Below are 20,051 nucleotides of genomic sequence, written 5' to 3'. Positions count from 1 at the left end.
TAGACCACATAGTTAGTCACAAAGCAAGCCTCAACAAATACAAGAAGATTGAAATAATCCCTTGTATCCTGTCTGATCACCATGGAAGAAAGCTGGACCTCAGTAACAACAAAAATAGCAAAAAGCCTACACATACATGGAAACTGAACAACTTACTACTAAAAGACAGCTGGGTCAGGGAAGAAATAAAGAAAGAAATTAAAATCTTCCTAGAACTCAATGAAAATGAAGACACAACATACCCAAACTTGTGGGACACAATGAAAGCAGTGCTAAGAGGAAAGTTCATAGCACTAAGTGCCTTCAAGAAGAAATTTGAGACAGCACATTCAAGCAAATTAATGGCTCACTTAAAAACCCTAGAAAAAGAAGAAGCAGACACATCAAGAAGGAGTAGACTGCTGGAAATAATCAAACTCAGGGCTGAAATCAATCAATTAGAAACAAATAAAACAATTCAAAGAATCAATGAAACCAAGAGCTGGTTCTTTGAGAAAATCAACAAGATCGACAAACCCTTAGCCAAGCTAACTAAAAGGCAGAGAGACACCACCCAAATCAACAAAATCAGAAATGAAAAGGGGGACATAACTACAGACACTGAGGAAATCCAAACAATTATTAGGACTTACTTCAAAAATCTATATGCCACAAAATTTGAAAATCTAAATGAAATGGACAATTTTCTTGATCAATTTGACTTACTAAAGCTGAATCAGGACCAGGTAAATCAATTAAATAGTCCTATATCCCCCAAAGAAATAGAAGTAGTCATCAAAAGTCTCCCATCCAAAAAAAGCCCAGGACCAGATGGCTGCAGTGCAGAATTCTACCAGATGTTCAAAGAAGAGCTAACTTCAATTCTTTTCAAAGTATTCCACAAAATAGAAACAGAAGTAACATTACCAAACTCATTCTGTGAAGCCACAGTCACCTTGGTACCTAAACCTCACAAAGACCCAACAAAAAAGAGAACTTCAGGCCAATCTCCCTTATGAACATTGATGCAAAAATACTCAACAAAATACTCGCAAACCGAATCCAAGAACACATCAAAGATATCATCCACCATGACCAAGTAGGCTTCATCCCAGATATGCAGGGGTGGTTCAATATACGTAAATCCATCAATGTGATCCACCATATTAACAAACTGAAAGAAAAAAATCACATGATAATCTCCCTAGATGCTGAAAAAGCATTTGACAACATCCAACATCCATTCATGTTTAAAGTATTGGAGAGATCAGGGAAACAAGGCACATATCTAAACACAGTAAAGGCAATATACTGCAAACCTATAGCCAACATCAAACTGAATGGAGAGAAACCGAAAAGCTTCTGCAAAGCAAAGGAGACCATCACCAAAACAAAGCGACTGCCTACAGATTGGGAAAGAATCTTCACCAACCCTATATCTGACAGAGGACTCATATCCAGTATATATAAAGAACTAAAGAAGCTGAAAAGCAGCAAACCAAGTAATCCACTTAAAAAATGGGGAACAGAGCTAAACAGAGAATTCTCTGTAGAGGAATACCGAATGGCAGAGAAGCACTTAAAGAAATGCTCAACCTCACTAGCCATTAGGGAAATGCAAATCAAAACAACCCTGAGATTTCACCTTACACTCATGAGAATGGCCAAGATCAAAAACTCAAGTGACAACACATGCTGGAGAGGTTGTGGAGAAAGGGGAACCCTTCTCCACTGCTGGTGGGAATGTAAACTTGTACAACCACTCTGGAAATCAATCTGGCACTTTCTCAGACAACTAGGAATACTGCTTCCCGATGATCCAGCCATACCACTCCTAGGCATATATCCAAAAGAGGCTCAAGTACACAAAAAGGACATTTGCTCAACCATGTTTGTAGCAGCTTTATTTGTAATAGCCAGAAGCTGGAAACAACCCAGATGCCCCTCAACTGAAGAATGGTTGCAGAAATTGTGGTACATCTACACAATGGAATATTACTCAGCAATGAAAAATAAGGAAATCATGAAATTTGCAGGTAAATGGTGGGATCTGGAAAGGATCATCCTGAGTGAGTTGTCCCAGAAGCAAAAAGACACACATGGTATATACTCACTCATATAGACATACAACATAGGACAAACCCACTATAACCTGTGCATCTAAAGAAACTAAGCAAGAGAGAGGACCCTAACTAAAATGTCCAATCCCCATCCAGAAAGGCAAAGAGGATGGACATCAGAAGAAGAAGAAAACAGGAAACAACCTAGGAACCTACCACAGAGGGCCTCTGAAACCCTCTGCCCTACAGACTATCAAAGCAGATGCTGAGCCTGATGGGCAAGTGTTGGGCAGAGTGAATGGAATTTTATGTAAGAACTGGGAAATAGTAAGAGCTGGAGAGGACAGGGTCTCCACAAGGAAAGGAACAGAACAAGAGAATTTGAACACAGGGGACTTCCCAGAGACTCATACTCCAACCAAGGTCTATTCTTGGAGATAACCCAGAACCCCTGCACAGATGAAGCCCAGGGCAGTTCAGAGTCCAATTGGGTTACATAGTAATGTGAAGAGGGACTGCCTCTGACATAATCTGATTGGCCTGCTCTTTGATCACCTCCCCCTGGGGGGAGCAGCCTTACCAGGCCATATTAGAGGACAATGCAGCCACTTTTAATGTGAACTGATGGACTAAGATCAGAAAGGAGAGGAGAACCTCCCCTATCAGGGGACTTGGGGAGTGTCATACATGCAGAGGGAGGAGGGAGGAGGGAGGGTGGGATTAGGAGGGGAGGAGGGAGGGGCTTATAGGGGGATGCAGAATGAATAAAGTGTAATTGAGGAAAAATTTAAAAAAAGGGAAAAAAATAATTTAAGAACCTTAAATGACTTTCAAAAGTGGAGGAAAACATGGAGTTAGTCAATTTACATGGAGCACGTCTCGCCCCTGGGGGCAATGGTCTCCTGAACCTACTCAGACCTCGGACACCACCACTGGTAGTTCTAGAACTGATGCAAGATGTTCCAACGAGGGGGTTAAGGCTTCTCATAATATTTCCTATAAGCCCACACCTGTTTGTTTATATCCCCCATTTTTATTCATTATTAGCCAGATAGAGCCAAGTAATTGTGGTGATGATACTTGCTTTTTTGCCCAATGCTGGAATCCTAGTGAATTTAGGTATGCCCTGGTTACTCGCATGCCTCGCTGGGTGCCTGTGCCTGTTGATGCCCCTCACGCTATGACTCTCTTCAGACAGAAAAGGGATCTTGGAACTACAGCCGCCACTGTTACTGCCATCTCATTGGCGGCTGTTGGAGCTACCACCGGGGCATTAGCCATGAGTCATACTGTGCAGACTGCTCAGACCCTGAATAGTCTTTTAGCCAATGTAGCTCATGCCTTAGATGTACAAAAAGGAATTAATGCTCAACTAAAAAGAGGCTTGATGGTGTTCAATCAGAGGATTGACCTCGTGCAGGAGCAAATTGATACCCTATGGCAAATCGCTCAACCTGGCTGCCAATGAAAGTATGCTGGACTTTGTGTCACTAGCATACAACATGAGAATTTTTCCTGTGCTGCAAATCTGTCTAAACAATTGTCTAGCTATATTTTTGGTAATTGGACTGGAGAATTCGATACTACGATGGAGCAGCTGAGAGTGGCCATTATTACAGTAAATTCTACCAGAGTGGACGCAAGACTAGCCACAGGATTATCACCATGGATTGCTGCAGCCATGAATCACCTGAAGGAATGGGCGGGCATGGGAGCGTTAGCAGGCCTTCTGGTGTTGGTCTCCTTGGTTTGCCTGTGGTGTATATGCAAGATTAGAGTCTCACAACAGCGTAATGCAGCCATGATCATTCAGGCCTTTGCAGCCATTGTAGCAGGACAGTCTCCCCAAGCATGGTTGGCTACCATAAAAAGCTAAAATGTTATGCTCAGGATGCGAGGCTAAGCATTGCACTCAGGGTCAGCTGCTTTCGACCCAGAGAAGAGCAAGTCTGATTGCATGCAGGTTGATGCCCCAGGTCCCGCCTCTGAGAAAAAGGTATCGGACGGGTCTGATGCTCTTTGGGTGGATGACACCTAAATGAACATCGGTACAAAGTCCCAATTTATTTTTAATATCAGAAATCTAGACCTCTACTCTTGCCTGATGCGTCTAAAGCAAAAAGGGGGAACTGTAGAGAGCTGCGTAATGCCGCGCCTTAAAGATGGAGCTGGTTTCCGCCTTCCACCTTACCAATGGTGAGTGCTCTCTGTCACGAACAACTCCACATTTGGCTAAGGCTGAGGATCTGGCTTGCTTCCATGTATGTGGACCTATCTGCATTGCCCACATGGCACGCTGGGGTTGGCTACCCAGAGGCTATTTAAGCTGTGGGATGGCTTTCCCCAGGGTCCGATGATTGTTCCTGAATAAACTGCATTGAAAAAAAAAGTATACAGCAATCAGCAAACCAGAACTTTGTTGTCTCCAAAGTAAGCATAGCAGACAAACTTTACATGCTAACTTCATGAGAGCCCTATTTCTGCAGCCACTTAAAAGTAAGCATTAAGTATATTTGATAATTACCTATGCTTCATCTCAGTTACTGAACCCATCTTAAACGTCCTTACAATGTGTGTTGGGTTCTAGAGACTGAGCTTTGTGTGCACAGGGCAAACCCTCTAGCACAGGCGAACGTTCCTAGAGCCTCTGCACCAACATCCTTGTCTCATCTTCCCAGCATGGAACATCTGAGGCTCCATAATTCGTAATTCATGAACTATAAATTCAGAATGGCCAAAAAAAGCACCCCTTTTGTGCTTCTTCAACCTGCAACATTTTCTGCCATGAAAAACACTTCTGTCATTCAAGGCAACCTTCCACAAAGCCTCAAGGTGGTTCTTACTTATTTCCAGTCATTACAACATTAGTAATTTGTTGTTGTTGTTGCTTGAGACAGAATCTCCCGTATCCCAGCCTGGACATGAATCCACTTTAATGTCAAAGGATGGCCTTGAACTCCTGGTGATCTGCCTTCATCTCCCTGTCCTGAACTGGAGGAGTGTGAAAGCACAGAGTGTATGTAACAGCACAGTGTACAGCTCAGTGTTATGGAGGCTTCTCCGGAATTACTCACAGAATAAATTTTATTTCAAGCTTAAAAACCCATAAACATTAGACTACAGAAGTTAGATGGATGATCTGATACATTTATGGAAAAAAATACCACTTTTCACTGAAATAGACATAATTTGTGTTAAATTCTGCCACCATATTTAATTTTCACAGTAATCTGAGTCCTACTGCCATTTTCAATTTGAAAAGTCACTGGGAGTTTGTGTTAGAACCCTAAGCCCAGAAAATTCTGCTGCCCTACCTAAACTTTTAGTTACCTGTTTGGGTGGAAGAAGCCAGAGTGCTTGGGCAAGAGGCTAAAGCAGCCCCTCACTGCTTCCTGCCTTCCCAGAACCCTTTTCAGCCACAGCTATAAACTTGTGTCTTTGTGGGTAGAGGAAGCACAACACCCTTTTATCCCATGGGATTCCAGCACTCCTTCTCTTTGGAACCAATGTCTATCATAAGCCTTAGATGAAGTGTTTTCTTCTTTTTTCTCTTTGTCTTTTCCCACACATTTTGGTAACCTACCCCCACACACAAGTGATTCACTTTAACAAATTGCTTTTCATTCTTCCATATTTCCCATCCTATTCACCTCATCATACTGAAATCATTAATATGATGTCTCATTATAAAAACATCTCTGCTGCTTACTTTTATTACCTAATAGCTCATTTGTTCTTTTTAGTGGCTGAATCATATTCCATATGAAGGATGAACCATAAACCCCACAGCTGGTATACAGTCTGGAATAGTGCAATAATACATTCTGCAGAACTCCAATATTATTCAGCAATAAAATTGTCCATGCCATATGGCTTAGTGATGGTGCTGAAAATGCTATATACTAACATTTATTTCCTTGGTAGAATGAATTATCAGAAGGTAGCAAAGCCTTTAAAAAGCATGTCCAAGTGTAAGGAAGTTAGGCTGTTGGAGACATCACTGAAGGAGATTGTGGAAATCTGCTTTCCCCCTCTTTTTAATTTGTCTCTGGGTTGCCATGAGGTAACAGATCACTGCATCATGTATTCACAGCCATAATATAACACCTTCCTCAGCACAGATACAACACAGTGGGGCCAATGAGTCATGGACCAAACACTGCCCTAGGTAAAGGTCATTTGTTCTTGCAATTATTCAGTGAAAACCATTCTGAGTTTGAGACCTGCAAAGCCCTTAGGCATTTTAGTTTTAGGTAAGAATGACTGTTGCTCAACATTGGTTGTGGTTTGAGCAAGTAGTGAGATCAGTGGGAAATCTGAAGGTGTGGATCCTTTGTTTAGTACGTTTTCAAAGAGTACACAATGGTAGGTTTGTGGCCAAGCTATGGTTAATACAAAACAAGAGGGTTAACTAGAACAGACCTCTTCCAGTAACCGGATACCATGCTTCCCATTTCAACAACTCACCTGGAGGCACTGCAAATAATAAAACCTATAAAGTATATTACAATTTCATGCACTTAAAAATAAAAGAAAAAAATAATAGGTTTCTTTCAATATTGTCCATGAGAAATATGGTTTTGTTTCCTATTGGGCTGCAATTTACCATATATCAGCAGCCAAAGGCCAGGCTGGTCAACTTGAAAATGATTGTTTTCTTTCTTTTCCTTAATGTATTGGAAGTGGATCTAAAGAAACCTTCAGGATGCAGGAGGGTTAATTATCCTAGCAGTCAGTTAAGCTTTGGAAATTTTTAGACAGTAAGACAGAGCCCTGAAAAAGACTCCCTACCACCATAGCCTGCTGAGACGAAAGAGTCATATGTTGCCACCACTGCAAATATTGCTCAAATTACCCTAAAATTCCCCTGTTTTTGTGTGCATCCTGGCTCCTGGGGAGAGGCACTGTGCTGAGGAGGTCATTTATTCTGTCACTTCAACCCACTCAGCAATCATGACAACTACATCTTTCACTCAATCTAATGCAGAAGGCTTTTCAGGGAGACCTTGTGCGACCCGAGGGAAGTAGTTATTCAAAACAATCTCACTGCTTGCTCTACCGGTGAAGACTGCTCTGCGGAACCTCCGAATGCTCCCCAAGTCCGTCTTCCCACTCAGATCAGTCTCTCAGATTCTCCTGAAAGACCGTGCAAATAGCAATTGCTTCACACACCTTAGAACTTCCCTTTCATCAAGGCATCTTCAAGGCTGTGGATCAAGCTGGGGCTACAGCCAAACTGTCCCCTGGCATCCCCTTTCTGCAATGGTTTGCAAGTTACAACCCATAACCTCAGTGGTATATGAAATACAGACAACAGAACCTATCATGTAGTGTTGGTGTAAGAAGTAGGTCATTTAATATAAGGGATAAAAGACAGTGGCATTCATGTTGGAAGAACTCTCACCTTAGAAGGCTAGAGTTAGACCTTTCTTAATGCCAGTGTCTACAGCAGCCCCTCTGTTGTTCCTGTACTCTAAAGGCAGAGATGGGGAATCTTCACAGAACACTGCCTTCTATCTACGAGCTCCGGTTTCAACTGACACTACCCTAGCTCCTACTGGTGATCTCTGGGTTCAACTGAGGGGATTTGGCCCATTGAATAAGGTAGAACGAAATCAAGAGGAAGACTCCTGATGTCAACTTGAGGCCTGCACACCCATTCTTGCACACATGCACATGCAACTCCACAGATGTGTGCCTACATACACAGTAAGAATGCATACACATATGCATGCACACCACATGCATGTGAAACCAAAAGAATGAGAAAATAATCATTTTCATAGTATTGCTTTACAAAATGAAATTGAGGCATTTACGAAGATGACTTATCTAGATTCTATCATGAGTTGAACTAAGGAAAAAATAAGAGTATAGTCATAAAATACAGGTAAAAACTAGTAAAATATGAACATCTTGCCTATTTACCCATATGTATATATAAATTTATATGACTATATATTCTAATGCTAATTTACTAGCATTCATTATAACCACATTCAAGTATTTTTAAGATTATATGATCATATACAGTTCTGACATTGCTAAGGCCAGCTGATGCTGTTTATAATATTTCAAAATACTTGTCTGCCTAGAAACAAGAGAAGGCAGAAGGCAAATATTTAACATGAAGAAAGCTTTTAGACATAGGAATGTATTTCAAATTTTAATATATTTATTGAGACAAAAATAAGACTGCAACTTAATTTATATCACTTTTTGTTGTTGTTGTTGTTCCATAACCAACACACCTAAGGTTGTAACCTACAAGTTAGACACTAAGGCTAAATAAAACAACCAGCCCAAAAATACATGTTACTAGTGATATCAAAGAACTCTTAGGGCCTTCTCTCATTGTTGGTTGCACAAAAGAGGAAAGAAAACTGATGAGAAGGCCTTTAAGGAAAAATGATCTTGGGAATTAGTGATGAAACCAACAAAGTTGTAAACAAAAGCTCTTCCAGGGACACTTCCCCTGGAGCTACACAAAGTGGGAAAGGAACTGAGGAATCTTAAAACAGCATTCAATGATCTGTTCAAGCCCATCCTTTTAATGGATGATTTGTATGCATCACTTCCAAGTGAGATGAGAGTGTTACACACTACTGAACCACGCATGATCACACCAAACGGCCAGCAGGGCAGCTAGAGAGAGCAGGGGAATAGTGAGAAACTGCATGTTCACAATGCTTTCCTCTGCAACCTCCCGAACAACAGACTGTGAACACTGCCTCAGCGTTAGCTGGGGCCTGCGCCTCTCACTGTGGAAGGGAAAATAAAACACTACAAAAGCTTAGACCATTTGATTTAGTCTAATTACGCTAACTCACTGTCTCAGAATGCTGAATCTCAATGTCTGATGGCAACTGGTGACACCACAGGTGTGAATGTGCTGAAATGAAGATAGATGGCTGCTCTGATTTCAGATAAGCAGTTTTGAAGAAACGGCATTCCAAATGTACTACAGGTTGAGAGAATCATTGGAAGACCTTTACATAGTATGATAATCCAATTACTATGAAAGAACAGGAATAACCACTTTATAAACAAATATAGTAACTAATGTTCGCTACAACTCTTAAAATAATACAGTAGGTGTGAAGAGCTTTCCTGTCCATTATTTTGAGAGAGAACTAATAGCATATGAAGCTATACATAATAATATAGATACCTAAAGAGTTAAGATGTCTTTTATGTTTTGTTTTTTTGCTTTTTACTTATTTTTCACTTTTATTTTTTAATTTATCATTTTTTCTCTTTTGTTTATTTATTTATTTAACTTTTATTAGTCAGACTTTATTCACTTTGCATCCCCCCATAAGCCCCTTCCTCCTCCCCTCCTAATCCCATCTTCCCTCCTCCTTCTTCACAAATGACCCTCCCCAAGTCCACTGATAGGGGAGGTCGTCCTCTCCTTCCTTCTGATCTTAGTCTATCAAATTTCATCAGGAGTGGCTGCATTGTCATCTTCTGTGGCCTGGTAAGGCTGCTCCCCCCTCAGGGGGAGTGATCAAAGAGCAGGCCAATCAGATTATGTCAGAGGCAGTCCCTCTTCCCATTACTATGGAACCCACTTGGACACTGAACTGCCATGGGCTACATCTGTTCAGGGGTTGATAATTACAATTTCTTCATTTGTATCCCAGCTGTAGCCCCCTCCCTCATCTCCTCCAATCCCATTCCTTCCTTTTCTCCTCCCATTTGCCTCCTCAAGTCCACTGATAGAGGAGGTCCTCCTCCCCTTCCATCTGATCATAGTCTATCAGGTCTCATCAGAAGGAGCTGTATTGTCTTCCCCTGTGGCCTGGTAAGGCTGCAGTCCCCTCAGGGGGAGGTTATCAAAGAGCAGGCCACTGAGTTCATGTCAGAGACAGTCCCTATTCTCATTACTAGGGAAACAACTTGGAGACTGAGCTGCCATGGGCTACATCCATGAAGGGGTTCTAGTTTACATCCATGAATGGTCCTTGTTGCAGTATCAGTCTCAGAAAAGATCCTTGTGCATGGATATTTTTTTCTGTCCTTGTAGAGCTCCAGTTCCCTTGAGGTCTTTTTGTCTCCCCCTTCTTTCATAAGATTCGCTGCACTCTACCCAAAGTTTGGCTATGAGTCTTAGCCTTTGCTATGATAGCCTGCAGAGTCCCTCTGTGGTAGGCTCCAGTTGTGTTCCCTGTTTTCTCACTCTTCTGATGTGTTTCCCATTTGCCTATCTGAGTGAGTATTGGGCATCTTTCCCAGGGTTCTCCTTCTTGCTTAGCTTCTTTAGGTATACAGATTTTAGTATGTTTATTGTATATTATATGTCTAATATCCACTTATAAGTGAATACATACCATGTGTGTCTTTCTGCTATTAGAATAACTCACTCAGGATGATCTTTTCTAGGTCCCACCATTTGCCTGCAAATTTCATGATTTCCTTGTTTTTTATTTCTGAGTAGTATTCCATTGTGTAAATGTACCACAATCTCTACATCCATTCCTCCGTTGAGGGACACCTGGGTTATTTCCAGATTCTGGCTGTTGTGAACAAAGCTGCTATGAACATGGTTGAGCAAATGTCCTTGTTGTGTACTTGAGCATCTTTTGGATATATTCCAAGGAGTGGGATAGCTGGATCTTGAGGAAGCACTATTCCTAATTGTCTGAGAAAGCTCCAGATTGATTTCCAAAGTGGTTGTACAAGTTTACATTCCCACCAGCAGTGGAGGAGGGTTCCCCTTTCTCCACATCCTCTCTTGCATGTGTTGTCACTGGAGTTTTTTATCTTAGCTATTCTGATGGGTGTAAGGTGAAATCTCAGGATCGTTTTAATTTGCATTTTCCTGATGTCTAAGGATGCTGAGCATTCTTTAAATGTTTCTCTGCCATCACCAACATCAAGCTAAATGGAGATGAACTCAAATCAATACCACTGAAATCAGGGACAAGGAAAGGCTGCCCACTCTCTCAATAGCTCTTCAATAGAGTACTTGAAGTCCTAGCTAGAGCAATAGAACAACTAAAGTAGATCAAGGGGACCCAAATAAGAAATGAAGAAGCCAAAGTATCACTATTTACAGACAATATGATAATATGCATGAATGATTCCAAAAATTCAACCAGAGAACTCCTTCAGCTGACAAATACCTTCAGCAAAGTGGTTGGATACAAAATTAGCTCAAAAAAATCAGTAGCCCTCCTGTATATGAAAGACAAAAGGGCCAAGAAAGAAATTAGTGAAACAAAACCCTTCACAATAGCCACTAATAACCTAAAGTACCTTGGTGTAACTCTAACCAAGACAAGTGAAAGGCCTGTTTGAAAATTACTTCAACTCTCTGGAGAAAGAAATTAAAGAAGATATCAGAAGACGGAAAGATCTCCCATGCTCACAAATAGGTAGGCTTAACATAGTGAAAATGGCCATCCTGCCAAATGGAATCTACAGATTCAAAATGCAATTCCTATCAAAAGAACTTGAAAGAGCAATTCTTAATTTCATATGGAAAAACAAAGCAAAATTACTAAAACAATCCTGTACAACAATAGGTTGTCTGGAGGTATCTCCATCCCTTACCACAAGCTGTACTACAGAGCAATAGTAATAAAACTGCATAGTACTGGCATAGAAATAGAATGATGGATCAATGGAATCAAATAGAAGACCCAGAAATAAACTCACACACCTACAGATACTTGATTTTTTACAAAGAAGCCAAAACCATACAATGTAAAAAAAAAAAAAAAAACAACATCTTCAACAATGGTGCTGGTCTAACTGGATGTCTACATGCAGTTGAGATGTTTAAGCAAAAAAAAAAAAAAAATCAATAAACTATTTGAATAATTTATGGTTCTCTTTCTGATAGAAAATTTAATTTCCTTTTAAAAACTCAAAAATGAAGTACTTTGGTGTAACCCTAACCCAGCAAGTCAAAGACTTGTATGAAAAAAATTTCAAGTCTCTGAAGAAAGAATTAGAAGAAGATATCAGAAGATAGAAAGATCTCCCATGCTCATGGCTTGGCAAGATTAACAGAGTAAAAATGGCCATCTTACCAAAAGCAATCTACAGATTCAATGCAATTCCCATCAACTTACAAACACAATTCTTTAAGACCTTGAAAGAAAAATTCTCAACTTCATATGAAATAACAAGAAACCCAGAATTGCTAAAATAAACCTCTACAATAACAGATCTTCTGGAGGTATCTCCATCCCTGATCTTAAGCTGTACTATAGAGCAACAGTAATAAAAACTGCATGGTCCTGGCATAGAAACAGAATGGTGGATCAATGGAACCAAAGAGAAGACCCAGAAATAAACACACACACTTATGGACACCTGATCTTTGACAAAGTTGTCAAAACCATACAATGGAAAAAAGACAGTATCTTCGACAAATGGTGCTGGTCTAACTGGATATGTACATGTAAAAAAATGCAAATAGATCCATACTTATCACCCTGCATAAATCTAAAATCCAAATGGATCAAAGACCTCAACATAAAACCAGAAACATTAAATTGGTTAGAAGAAAAAGTGGGGAAGACCCTGGAACTCTTTGGTACAGGAGAAAACTTCCTGAACAGAACACCAACAGCACAGGCTCTAAGAGCAACAATCAATAAATGGGACCTCATGAAACTGAAAAGCTTCTGTAAAGCAAATGACACCATCATCAAAACAAAACGACTACCTACAGATTGGTAAAGAATCTTCACCAACCCTCTATCTGACAAAGGGCTAATATCCATTATATATAAAGAACAAAAGAAGCTGAAAAGCAGCAAACCAAGTAATCCAATTAAAAAATAGAGAACAGTACAAAGTCCCAATTTATTTCTAATATCAGAGATCAGACCTCTACTCTTGCCTGATGCGTCTAAAACAAAAAGGGGGAACTGTAGAGAGCTGCGGAATGCTATGCCTTAAAGATGGAGCTGGTTTCCGCCTTCCACCTTCCCGATGGTGAGTGCTCTCTGTCACGAACAACTCCACATTTGGCTAAGGCCGAGGATCTGGCTTGCTTCCATGTATGTGGATCTATCTGCATTGCCCCCGTGGCACGCCTGGGTTGGCTACCCAGAGGCTATTTAAGCTGTGGGCTGGCTTTCCCCGGGGTCCGAGGATTGTTCAATGTTCCTGAATAAACTGCATTGAAAAAAAAAAGAAAAAAAAATAGAGAACAGAGCTAAACAGAGAATTCTCTGCAGAGGAATACTGAATAGCAGAGAAACACTTAAAGAAATGCTCAACCTCATTAGCCATCAGGGAAATGCAAATCAAAATAACCCTGAGATTTCACCTTATACCCATGAGAATGGCCAAGATCAAAAACTCCAGTGACAACACATGTTGGAGAGGTTGTAGAGAAAGGGGAACCCTCCTCCACTGCTGGTGGGAATGCAAACTTGTACAACCACTCTGGAAATCAATCTGGCACTTTCTCAGACAACCCAAGACTCAGCCATACCACTCCTAGGCATATATCCAAAAGAGGCTCAAATACACAATAAGGACATCTGCTCAACCATGTTTGTAGCAGCTTTATTTGTAATAGCCAGAAGCTGGAAACAACCCAGATGCCCCTCAACTGAAGAATGGATGCAGAAATTGTGGTACATATATACAATGGAATATTATTCAGCAATGAAAAACAAGGAAATCATGAAATGTGTAGGTAAATGGTGTGAACTGGAAAGGATCATCCTGAGTGAGCTGTCCCAGAAACAGAAAGACACACATGGTATATCCTCACTCATATAGACATGTAATATAGGATAAACCTACTAAAATTTGTACATCTAAAGAAACTAATCAAGAGATAGGACTCTGACTAAAATGCTCAATTCCCATCCCAAACGTCAAAGAGAATGGACATCAGAAGAAGAAGAAAACAGGAAGCAAGTTAAGAACCTGCCACAGAGGGCCTCTGAAAGGCTCTGCCCTGCAGACTATCAAAGCAGATGCTGAGACTTATGGCCAACTGTTGGGCAGAGTGCATGGAATCTTATGAAAGAACTGGAAAATAGTAAGATCTGGAGAGGACAGGAACTCCACAAGGAGAGCAACAGAACCAGAAAATTTGAACACAGGGGTCTTTCCAGAGACTCATACTCCACCAAGTACCATGCATGGAAATAACCTAGAACCCCTGCACAGATGTAGCCCAGTAGGGAGTTCAGTGTCCAAGTGGGTTCCATAGTAATGGGAAGAGGGACTGCTTCTGACATAATCTGATTGGCCTGCTCTTTGATCACTCCCCCTGAGGGGGGAGCAGCCTTACCAGGCCACAGAAGATAACAATGCAGCCACTCCTGATGAGATTTGATAGATTAAGCTCAGAAGGAAGGAGAGGAGGACCTCCACTATTAGTGGACTTGGGCAGGGTCATTTGTGAAGAAGGTGGGATTAGGAGGGGAGGAGGGAGGGGTTTATGGGGGGATGCAAAGTGAATAGTGCAAAGTGTAACTAATAAAAGTTTAAAAAAGCTCAAAAATGTATTTTTTTTGCCACACTGGTAAATATCATAGATACTTTGCATTTTTAAACTCAGTTTCAGAACACTTCATATATGTATATGCATATGTATATTTATATGTATATCTTATATTAAATGACATTAAATGAAATATTAATCTTTCAAGCAAGAGTCTAACTTTTCCAGAAATTATGGGAGCTGTAACTTCACTGACAAGAAGGTCTCTGTTGGCATAAAATTTTTGGCCACAAAACAATCCAACAGTGTGAATTATGTTTGAAGATTTGACCAGGCCATATTGGTTCTGATCCCCAAAGGGACTAGAGGTTAAGAATCCTGGGCCTAACCTCCGAGATCGACAGGAGATCACAGACCTAATCAAAGCTGTATGTGCGAAAGGTCGGAGCTCCCCAGTGAGCAAGACTCTGCGTGTGTTCTCACATCTTTCAGGGAACTCATGATTCTATAGAAACAGGACAACTATCCATGCCGTGGGGTCTGTCTGGGGGCTCCATCCCATGGACAGTGTTTTCCTTAGATGAGTTTAATTCTTGTAGTTTCCTCATAATAACCCTGAAAACATTCCCAGAACTGTGGCAAAAACCTGTGATTCCAGAACCCAGGAGTCTAAGACAGGAAGGGAAGACTGCAACTTCAAGGCCTTCCCGGGCTGCACAGTAAGAACCTGTGTCAAAGAATAAATATTAGTAATAATATTAATAATGGCAATAATAATAGTGAGAATAAACAAACAATGTTAAGTGTGTTGTGATCCAAGCTGTAGGTTTCCTATTGCATTATTTAATTTATAGGTATTTTATCTGTTTATTGTATACATAAACTATATGATATGTTTCTAAAGAGCACTAACATAGTATCTATATATGATAAATCAATTTTATGTATATATACATATAAATATGATATTCATTTTTAAATATTGTATAACACAATGCAGTATCTGATAAAGCTAAAATTATAAGGTGAATTAGAAGCCTGAAACTGAAGAAGAGTCCAGAAAACATAAAATCCAAAAATGGGGAGGAACATGCATGCAGAGGGTGGAGGATAGGAGGGATTGGGATGGGAGGATGGAGGGAATCACAGGGGGATACAAAGTGAACAAAGTGTAATTAATAAAGAATAAAAAAAAAGAAAAAAATTCAAAAATGATGGTGCCTCAGTCTTCAGGCAAATTTATCCTTCTTTTCAATGAGAAAAGTCAGTGTTTGCTCTGGAGGTATTAAACAGACTGGGTGAGTTCTATCTACATTATGTAGGGCAAGCTTTCTTCAAGTAACTTTATCATACAGATTAGCCTCCTCTATAAACTAGCCTCATGGTAACATCCAGGCTTGCCTTTGATTAAATATCTGTGTACTTAAACCACGTGACACAGAAAACTACTAGTCATAGATGGCTCAGCAGCTAACAGTGTGTAGTAATCTTCCAGAAGACCCAAGTTCAGATCTCTATACCCATATCTGGTGTTTCACAATTGCTTGTCACTCTAGGTCCGGGGAGATCTGATTCCTCTGGCCTCCATAAGCAACAGCACTGATTTGCACAAACCTATGCATACACGCACACATACACTTGATTAATTTTTAATGAAAAAAATCCTGACAGTCCACAAGGAGAGCAACAGAACCAAAAAATCTGAGCACAGGGATCTTCTCTGAGACTGATACTCCAACCAAGGACCATGCATGGAGATAACCTAAGACCCCTGCACAGATGTAGCCCATGGCAGTTCAGTATCCAAGTGGGTTCCATTGTAATAGGAACAGGGACTGTCTCTGACATGAACTGATTGGCCTGCTCTTTAATTACCTCCCCCTGAGGGGGAAGGAGCATTACCAGGCCACAGAAGAAGACAATGCAGCCACTCCTCATGAGACCTAATTGACTAGGATCAGAAGGAAGGAAAAGAAGACCTCCCCTATCAGTGGACTTGGGGAGAGGCATGCATGCAGAGGGTGGAAGAAAGGAGGGATTGGGACGGGAAGAGGGAGGGGAACCACAGGGGAAATACAAAGTGAATAAAGTGTAATTAATAAAGAAAAAAAAAGGTACTTTCAAAAAAAATAAAAGCCTAAAAACTAAAAAAAAAAAAAAAAAAAAAAAAAAAAATCCTGACAATCACACTAGACAACTAAGCTGAGAAAACATGGTCTTGAACTTGTGGCTAATGATAGAGGTCCTGTGAGGATCATATCCACTTACTGCAGAATGGGCTAAAGCATGTATAGATATGACCTGCATAAATATACTGAACTAATCTTTGACAAAGGCAAAAAGATGATTGAAAAGAGAGAAGACAACATATTCAACAAATGTCACTGAACAATGTGATGCTTACTGTGTAAAAGGCAACACAAAGCACCTGGAGACACAAAATATATTGTACATAGAAATTAACTGACAGTGGGTCATAGAGCCAAATGGAAAAATTAAACCCAACATTTCAAGAGTGATAGTAATCGGTTCTCATTCCAGGCTTGTAGAAATGCTGGGCCTCCACTCTGAGAAACTCTGTCAGCTTCTTACAAAGCTAAACACAGTCTTACGTGTAGATCCAGACATTGTGTTCATAAGTATTTCTCCAACTGATTTGAAAATTACTATCTACACAGACCTGCTCATGGATGTTTATAAAGACTTTATTTGTAATCACCAAGATGTCCCTTAATAGGTGTATGGGTGAACAACCACAGGACAGCCACATAATGGATATTTAATCTATGCAATTAAGGCACCATGAAGCCAGGCAAAGACATGGATGACCCTTCAGAACATGCTGCTAACTGGATAAATCTGCTCTACAGAAAACTACATACTGTCAACCTCATTTATGTTACATTCTGCAAAATGCAAACCTTCAAAGACTGAAAATAGATCAGGAGTTCCCAGAGGACAGCAGTGGGGAGATTCGTCTGTGTTTAGGTGGAACATGAGGGATTATTAATTCTCTGACTATCTGTAATGGACTATAATAATGGCTACAAGACTATTTGTCAAAACTCATAAAATTATTATGCAGATTAAACAGCAATGCATGCAAATTTTACAAAATTATTTTGGAAGTCAATGGCTCTTAGGATACAGAAAACATTTAACTGGAGAATGTAACTATTTCAAAGTATCAGAAACAGTGACTGAGAATTAAAACTACCAAGTAAATACTAAATAAGTCTTAAGTTTAAGTAAAAATAGTTAAGTCACCACATTCAAGAGTGTCTCACTAAACTCTTGGATGAATGCCCATAACAGAGCCACAGATGAAGCAAATTAACACTAGCAGTGTTTCTCAGTTTTGGATACTCACTGATGTATAAATTTCTTTTCATTTGTGTAAGTTTATTTTACTAATTGATCTTTCCTGACTCTCTGTTTCTCCCCATTGGTTTCAACATAATTACTACCTATAAGTTGACATCTTTATGCCCATCATTAGCTCCCATATACAGTTGGTCTACTCTATAATACTTGACAGTATCCCTCAACATTCATGCTAGGCTAAAGCATTACTTCATGTTAAATCCAGAAACCAGACCAGTTCAATGCCCCCTTCCCAGAGCCAACACCATGATTTAGCTGAAAAGTTCTGATCAATTCTTCCAAATCCCCCCATAGGTGGCAGAAAGTTAGTTGAAGAGTTTCATAATGACATTATTCTGTCTTTACACCAATTTTCAACATGCCAAACATTTTATTTACTCAATTTTTCCCATAAACCTGATGAAATAATGGTTACCTTACATGAGTCTGAGTTGATAACACACTAGCAGCTGCTAATCTTGTACTACTAACTAGTATTTTGGAGCTCTCACTCAACGTTCTGCTACATCAGGTAGAGAATATTCCATTCATCTATTTTGAGAACCATGATTAATAGAAAAAAAATCAAAATCCATTTTAAAAAAAATCACGTGAAAATCTCCTTGTGTTTACAACTAGTTTTGACAACAAAATTTCTCACAGCTAATGCTTAAAAATTCCTCAGACTAACCTTCTTTTTCTAGCTGTTTGTTCTTGACAATTAAGATGATTGCCCTGGAACTAATGTGGAAAGTTTTCATCTGTAGGAGACAATGATTTATTATTAATCTTATTATTAAGGCCACACAATTGTCTTTTGCTTCTAACGTGTCTGCATTTCCGTATTGCCCTTTGTTATAATGGACACTGATCATTGTTGGATTCGATGGTTCCTTTTATTGTTTCTCTCATATCGGCCATGTCTACAACATCTGTTATCCAACCTCCCATCAAAAACAATAGAAGCACTCACTTCATTAGCTCTTACCCAGTAATAAACTTGGACCCTACTGAGAGACCAAAAGATAAATTAGCAGGTATTATTAAGACCTGAAGTAGGTACGTAAAGAAGTCTAGTAATGCCCTGAGGGGAAGAGCCACCTCACTGCATTCTTTCCTCACCCACTAGAGATACAGTTGCTAGGAAACTGGCCCATCCCCCTAGGGAGGTACACCAGGTCATTAATGGTCTGGGAACCTTCCTATAGCCAATCAATTCAAAATGTAGCATTTTAACCAATAGATGCTTGCCAGGCAGGAATTGCCCCTGCCTTGGGCATGCTGGGATGGACCAGAATCTATATATCACCCAACTAACTTGGGCGCAGCGCGCTCGGCTCCCACTGCTTTGGCAGTGAAGGTGTGTGGGCCCAAGCTGCAGCTTGTAATTTATAATAAAAAGAACCTCATGCATGTACAGCGGAGTCTGTTTATTTCTGGTCTTTGGGGGTTCGTGAACTGGGCAGAACACTTCCTTATATTAGCTTTTGTTGTCAACGCCTGGGAAGAGAAGCCTCCACTGAAGAATTGCCTCCATCAGGGGGATCTGTGGGCACGACTATGCGACATTTACTGGATTGAGGATTAATTGAGGAAGCCCCAGCTCACTCTGGGAGGTGCATCCCTGGGCAAGTGGAATGTCTAAGTTGGACCAAGCAGAGGGAGCCAGCCGATATCATCGTCCTCTGAACTCTTTGCCTCGGTTCCTGCCTCTAGATCCCTGCTGGAATTCCTGCCCTAATGTTCCCCAGTGATGAGGTGTGATGCAAATATGTAAGTGAAACAAGCCATATCCTCTCCTGGGTAGCTTTGGTCGCACCCTCACAGCAACGGAGAGCAAGCTAAGACCCTCAGTGCACATTGCCCCTGCACTGAAATACTTCTCTATTGCTTTCCAACCAGACTCTGAACACATGATTTTATCCAGCTGGTAAATTAGACATGGAGAACTGTGCATACAGATGTGACAAACTAATGCAGGGCAACAAACAAACAAAAAGCTTAAATGGGTATACTTCATCAAGCAGCATCAGGTGAAGAAGAGAAATAGCTGGTAATGTAACTGCAGCCTCTAAAGATCAGGGAACAAGATATGTTCTCCCTTGCAAGTTGTACAAGCCAAATTGTCCAAGTTGAGGAGGGTTAATCTAGCTCGAGTCTCCACCTGTGTGGTTAAGTCCTCTGACTTGTTGAAGTCCACCTAGCTTTGTCACATTAGCACAGTT

Source organism: Meriones unguiculatus, chromosome 10 (genome assembly GCF_030254825.1).
Source record: "Meriones unguiculatus strain TT.TT164.6M chromosome 10, Bangor_MerUng_6.1, whole genome shotgun sequence".
Lineage (NCBI taxonomy): Eukaryota > Metazoa > Chordata > Mammalia > Rodentia > Muridae > Meriones > Meriones unguiculatus.
Note: the sequence above shows the minus strand (reverse complement) of the source record.